Source organism: Trichosurus vulpecula, chromosome 4, assembly GCF_011100635.1.
Source record: "Trichosurus vulpecula isolate mTriVul1 chromosome 4, mTriVul1.pri, whole genome shotgun sequence".
In the NCBI taxonomy this organism is placed as follows: Eukaryota; Metazoa; Chordata; class Mammalia; order Diprotodontia; family Phalangeridae; genus Trichosurus; species Trichosurus vulpecula.
In genome coordinates this window covers 274,191,311-274,198,470 of record NC_050576.1, presented here as the reverse complement: position 1 = coordinate 274,198,470, position 7,160 = coordinate 274,191,311, and positions in this window count along the sequence as shown.

Below are 7,160 nucleotides of genomic sequence, written 5' to 3'. Positions count from 1 at the left end.
TACTTGGAGTTCAAATCCTCCTTCAGCCACTTGCTGGCTATGTGACTCTGGGCAAGTCATTTAACCTTTTAGCCTCAGTTTCCACCTCTGTAAAATTGGGATAGTAATAAATTACTTATTTTTCAGGCTTGGTGTAAAGATCAAATTAGGTAATGTATATAAAGTGCTCTGAAAATGCTAAAGCACTATGTAAGTGCTAGCTATTATTTTTTTGTTATCATCACTATCATTATCATATTTTAAATTTTTTAAAAAAGAACAATATTTACTTATTGGAGCAGACCAGATCTGGCTCATCTCAGGTAGGAGCCTCGTATCTCAGATTTAACCATAGAGTGAAATGAGACAGTTGTCATTAGTCTAACACTTAAGAAAAACTGGTTTCCATAGATATGGTGGGCATGGGGAAGAGATTATAGATCAGGGAAAGGATATTCATCGGTGATAATGCATTCTTTATCTTGAACATAATTTCCTGGTGGCGATCATGTTGCTAGTCTTCTGGTCAGTCTCAGAGAAGAGCCTCTGATTCCTAGTGTTTTGACTTTTCTACTCAGGTGACCAAGAAGTTACTTCAGAAACCTATGCCATTGTTCCCTGAACCTTTCAAGGATAAAGTATCATAACTTGCATGGATAAGGCCTTAGGAAAATTTCAGCAACATGCTGGAGTTTTCTTGGAAATATTTTCCCCATCCCACGCTCGTCTACAGTTTTGTTTTTTCTAAAAAAACAAACAAAAAACCCAACAACGTTACAAAAGAAAGTTATAGTCAATCCTCAACATTCACATATTTAGTTGTCTTGACTCTGAGTATCCCATGATTTTATTAGTAACCTTATTTTCTCTTTCCTATTGGCAACTGGCTACATTCATGACTATGTTCAGTAGAGACATTGAGGGTGCTGATCTCATCAGCCTCAAGGTTAAATGTCAACTCACCTCTGCTATGCTCCCATATTCTGAGACCCTTAAGGATCTCAAATGGTAGATGAAACAAACATTGCTAATGAATTATTTTAGATGGTGTTTCCTTCACAATCTCCAATGACATCCACCAGCCATGAAAGGCAGTGTCAGAAGGGATGTCCAGACTTCACCAGTCTTGGCATCTTTTGACAGCAGCAACTAAAGTTCCAGCAACCTCTCCCTCGGTTTTCAGATGGAAGTCAAAGTAGGGAGATTTACAGCAGAATAGTATATAGTATACCACCATCTGCCATTAGAAGGTAAGAGTCAGGTTAAAAAATGTTTTAGTTCTAAGAATTTTATTTGCTGTATTTTAATTAAAGTACTAGATTTCAAAATCAAACTTTTTTAATTGAAGTATTAGCACAAAAGATTTCTAGGGAATTACTAGTGAGAAAAAAAAAATGTTTTGCCTGTTACCAATTTTATTTCATGTCCTGTATTTCGTGGGTTATTTCATGATTACTGTGTTAGGAAAAGTACATATCAGCAGAACTAATGTTTTGTTATAAAGAATTGTATGTAGAAAAGTATATTTTCAGCAATGTGTAGTGAAAGATTATAGTTTTCTGTGGCCATGGAAACCTAACTCTCTTTTCCCATAAGTTCAATGTATCAACACTTGTGCTTTTGACTTTTGCACTGTTTTCCCAGATCATCGCACCAATCGAAGTTGAGGACTGGCTGTATATGGTAAACTGTATTCTTACAAAGAGGAATCTGTCTTAGTAGCCTTATAAGTAAGGATTTTACTAGGTTTCCTGCATAAGAATATTGAAGCCAAGAGGATTGAGAAGGTCCTAAATTCTTTCAGGGTCATGGACTTGAAGTTTCTGAAAAAAGAGCTATACCAGTAATATACCGGTATATTACCAGTATTACCAGTAATATACCGGTGTATTACAGGTAATATACTGTACCAATATAGAGCTATCAGAGCCTAGACTATAGTGAATTTAATGCAAATAGAAAGGAAGAATTAGTAAAATCTGCTAACTGGATAAAAAAATGAGAAGGAAGGGAAAATCAAACATAACTGGATTTTCTTTTGTTTTTAAATATCTTTTTATTGCTATGTTCTATATTTTACATAACCATAATATGCTGTGTATTCCTTTTACTCTCATAGGAATTATCCATATGACAACTAATACTTTTTTGAGAGGATTAAAAAAAGTTAGTAGAATGTAAAATTGAAAAATTTTGAAAACATAGCAATGTATAATACCTGTGGTCTTCTTAACTCTTCAGAGTAATGAATTGGGGGTATCCTTGCCTCTCCTTTTGAGTTCTACTTGATCATTATAATTTTCTTATGTTGACTTGATTTTTTGATGTGTTGTTGTTCTTTCTATTTACATTGTATAGTTATGTATATATTGTTTTCTTGGCTCTGCGTACTTCACTTTGTGTCAATCCATAAAGATCTTTCCATATCTCTCAATATTTATCACACACATAATTTCTTAAAGCACAGAAATGTTTTATTACCTTCATGCACCACAATTTGTTCAGCCATTTCCAGGTTGATGGGCGATTATTTGATTTCCAATTCTTAGTTATCACAGAAAAGTGCTGCTATATTTTGAAGCATATTGGGACAGTTTTCTTATTAGGGGCTTCCTTGGGAAATAAGCTCATTGATGGAGTCTCTGGTTCAAAGAGAATGGACATTTTACTCACTTTATTTGCCTAATTCCAAACTGCTTACACAAATGGTTGTGCCACTGCACAGCTTCATCAACAATGTATTAGTGTGCCCACTTTTCCAAAACCACTCCAATATTAGCTATTCCTAATTTTTGGGTCATATTTACCTATTTGCAGGGTGTGATGTGAAACCTCAGGGTTGTTTTGATTTGAAATTCTCTTATCTTTAGTTATTTGGAGCATTTTTATGTGGCTGTGAATGATTTGCAGTTCTTTTGAAAATCATATATATACGTGATATACATATAGACACATACTGTAACAACAATCTTGCTAGCAGCTACTGTGGCTGCGGAAGACCAATAACACCAGCATACAGAAGGGCTGCTAACACAGATTCTTTGATCTGCTTCTCTAAGGAAAGCAACTTTAAGGGGTTAACAATCTCAGTTTAATAAAACATACATATATAATTCACTTAGTTCAGGGGAAAAAGATCAGCCCCCTGAACTTCAAGACAAATAAAAACAGAAATTACAAACATCAACAGACAGACCTTGTCTGATTCAAATCACAATTCATAGTTACCAGGGAATCACCAACATCTATCTGGGTTACAAAGTCCAGGGTAGTTACAGCTTGCCCAGAGCCTCAACACTCCTTCCATGAGTGTGCCCCAAAAGTCAAACATCAAGCTCCCCTCAATTATATCCTGAGGGTTCTGACCTCACCCAGGCTGGGTATGTGAAAGTTCCCCATAACCGGTATCACATCATGTACAAATCAATGACTCCTGATTGTCTTAGTGCTGAGAAATAGCTGAGAAATACTCCAAGACAAAGACAGCAAAAGGTTTCCCACCAATTCAAAGGGGAGACTTGATAGTATTAGCATCCCAAAAGGGAAGAACAGGGAACAGTCTGATTTCCTTAACACATACACATACATATTATTTATATATCTTAGATACCAAACCTTTATCAGAGAAATTTAATACAAATATTTTTTTCCTATTCAACTACTTCTCTTCTTATCCTAGATGAATTACTGTTGTCTGTGCAGAAGTTTTCAGTTTCAAATTCCCTCTCCTGCTGTAAACACTCCTATTATCACTCATCTTTTATTTCCGTTTACTCTAGACCCTTATTCTCTCATTCATGACTCATATAATTGTCTGGTCTCTCTCTTTTCTGTGGATTCTTCATGAAACAAAGATGGTAAGGCATCAATTTTAGGCTCTCTCCTCTCAGCACTTTCTGCCACTGCTTTGTAGCAATATAATATAAGGGAAAAAATTTTCCTTTTCCATTATGTCTCACCTCCAGAACAATGACAATTATTGCAGGTGTCAGAAAAGACGCTGCACCTTGATAGCCCCCTCCCCCATCACATCTGTGATTATACAGTCCATCGACGATCTTTACCCTCTCTTGTTGGTCTCTTTTTTCTCCTACATTTGCCTGAAAATCTCGTCCCCTTCTCCATGCTCTCATACTCCTCCAGGTGCCAGTTGCCCTGAAGGGTTCCAATTTCTCCCCTCCCAGGACAAGTAGAAAGATCTCCCAGGCTTTATCCAGTGTAAGGTCTTCAACTCTCTTCACCTACCATCTCTCTTCAACCTTAGAAGCATTCATCAATGGTACCCCCTTTCTACCTCCAAAGTAAGAACTCTTTACATTCTTTCTCTTTTCACTGTGGGCTCTTCTCTTTCTGAGACCCCATTGTTTATCTTCATATTGCTAGCCCTTGATTTGACCCCATTGCATCACTCACTCCTCTCTATTTCCTTGTTCCCCTCCCCCCATTTTGTGTACCCACCCAAGTTGTAATGTAGTTCCCCACATATTAAAAAAGACACTTCTATTCACCTGTTGGCATGGTGTCACCAGAAACATCCCCTAACTCTTCTTTGTTACTTCTACGAGATTTCTACCACGGCCCCTGTCTTCTTGTGTACATTTAAAAATAAGTTTCTGATTGGTCTCTCTGTTGTCACTTCTTGTTATTAATATCGTTGTCTGTTGCATTCATTCCCTCTTCCTGCTTTTCTGTTTTTTGGGGTGTTCAAAAGGCAAATCATCTCTTCAGTTCTGCTAAAAATGTTTCAAACTTTCCTTTATTATTTAGTGCCCATCTTTTGTCCTGTATAGTTAAGCTCAGATTTGCAGGATAGGTCACCATGTACTGTATCCTGAGCTCCATTGCTCTTCACAATATATGATTCCATTGCCTCCTCCATATTCCATGCAGAATAGTTTCGTGTAACTCATATGTCCTGTCCTTTGTATTTGAAGATCTTTGTATTTGAGGTATTAAGTCTTTTCCCTTCATTTTGCAATATATATATATATGAACTCATTTACTAGATTGAGAGGTCATACTTTCTTCTCTTGCTACTTTTTTTTCTTATTGATTTTTCTATTCATTTTCAAGGACTTTGAGTTTTCTTCTTCCTTGAATCTTTGGTATTTTAAATCTCCCCCCACTTCTTATTTTCCTTATTGTTCACTTCCTGATTCCCTCCTTTCTAATTGTAGTTTCCCTGGGTGCTGGAACTCAAAGTATCTCAGCCCCATCCCTCTCTGTGCAATTCACAGTTGACCAGCCTAGGCCTCTGCCCTAAGTGACTTTTGAGGGGTCAGAACTGGTCCTAGCTGAGCATTGTGCTCTTTCCCTCAGACTTGGTGGAGTGCTGCACAACAGCCACCTTCCCCCTACCCCCAATCCACTTGCATGGTATTCTGCTCCATAGCTCTGTCCCATTCTCTCTGTTTCTCAATTTTCTGGGCCAGCGCTGGCAGTTCAGAGCCTGTTTTCCCTGGTAGCAGCAGTTCAGAACTTTGTAGCACTAGTACTACTGGGTTGCACACCCTGTAGGTTTCACTACTGAAGGGCTGTGACCAAGCTCTCTGTGAGGCCCAAGCTACCCCTATAATCTGGAGCTGAGGTCTCCATGGCACTGGAAAGAGGGAGTGAGAACTAAGGTAAAGGGGTAGGTTTTGATGTTAGCTTGTTTGTGTTTTTGAGTGCAACTTTACTGCTGGTAGTGTGCAAGGTGGAGGAGAGGTGCTGAGGGAGCTCAGGATCAATTAATATCAGTTCCTTGCTTTTGAGTTGTTGTTTATTTTTTCTTTGTTGTTATAGCCTTCTTTTTGAATTCTGATTAGATTCATGGAAACAGCTTGATTTGTTTTATCTTTGATGCATAATTTCTGTTTCAGAGAGGTTTTGAGAGGTCATGGGGATCAGAGAAAGTTCTAGTAGGCTATCTTGTTGCTCAAGTATTTTCTTCCATGAATGGCTGGGAAACTGATAATGCTTTTGATTTAAATAGAGAAGCTGAAAAGGGGGGCCAGCTAGTTATTTGGGGGAAGACATTATGGTTGCTTTGAAATAAGTTATTCTCAAAATCTCTCCAGTTGTGGAAGACATGATTCACCTATATGCAATTCAGAATTATTTTTGACCATATACTCTGGGTGTTGGAAAAAAGTGTCCTTTATAAGGTATTATGATAGTGTGCTTTCAAATTTCAGCTCCACTTCTTATTTATTATCTGTGAGACCTTGGGCAAGATATATTTTTCATCACAGGGTCTTAGCTTCCTCATCTGTAAAACGAAAATATTGTATTAGGTAACCTCTAATCAGGAAGCTAAGTGGTACAGGGGATAGAGCTCTAGGTCTGGAATCTGAAAGACTTGAGTTCAAATCTAGCCTCAGATACTTTTCTAGCTATGTGATCTTAGGCAAGACACTTAATTACCATCTGCCTCTGTTTCCTAAAATGGGGATGATAGCACCTATCTCCCTGAATTGTTCTGAGAATTAAATGAGATAATATTTGTAAAGTCCTTGGCACAGTGCCTGGCACATAGTATAAAATGCTTGTTCCCTTCCCTTTCCCTTCTAATGCCCCTTTCAGCTTTAAGTCTTATGATCGTAACCCTCAACTAGGAAGAGAAAATCCAAGAGTCAGAGAGATTAGCATAGATGCTTTCACAATAATGCAGATTGGAGGTATCTAAAAGCTTTAGCAAAAAGCTGTAGCAGAGAATGGAGAAGAAAAAGTAATGTCCCAATATTATGACTAGGAACACAGTATACAAACCTGGTGGTAAGGATATAGTATAGAAAGGAAAGAAGGAAGGAAAGCAGGGAGGGAGGAAAGATGAAAGGAAGGAAGGATGGAAGGAAGGAAGGAAGGGAGGGAGGGAGGAGGGAAGAAATGAAGGAAGGGAGGGAGAAGGGAAGAAAAGACATGAAATATGACTTTACAAAAATTCCTGGGGACAACATGGAGAATTTTGCAGCTTAGCACATTGGAGACACTGAGAAAGGGGTTGATTCAGACAATGGGGAAGAAATAGGAATTTTGCTTCTGCCACATTTAATTTGAGATGTCACTGGTCTATCCAGTAGTCTGAAAGAAATTATAGATCTGGCACTAGGTTGAGAGGACAGAACTATGAAGTCATACAAATTTAAACTTTGATCAGAGATGAGCAATAGGAGTGAATATCCAAGAAAAGGATTGAGGCC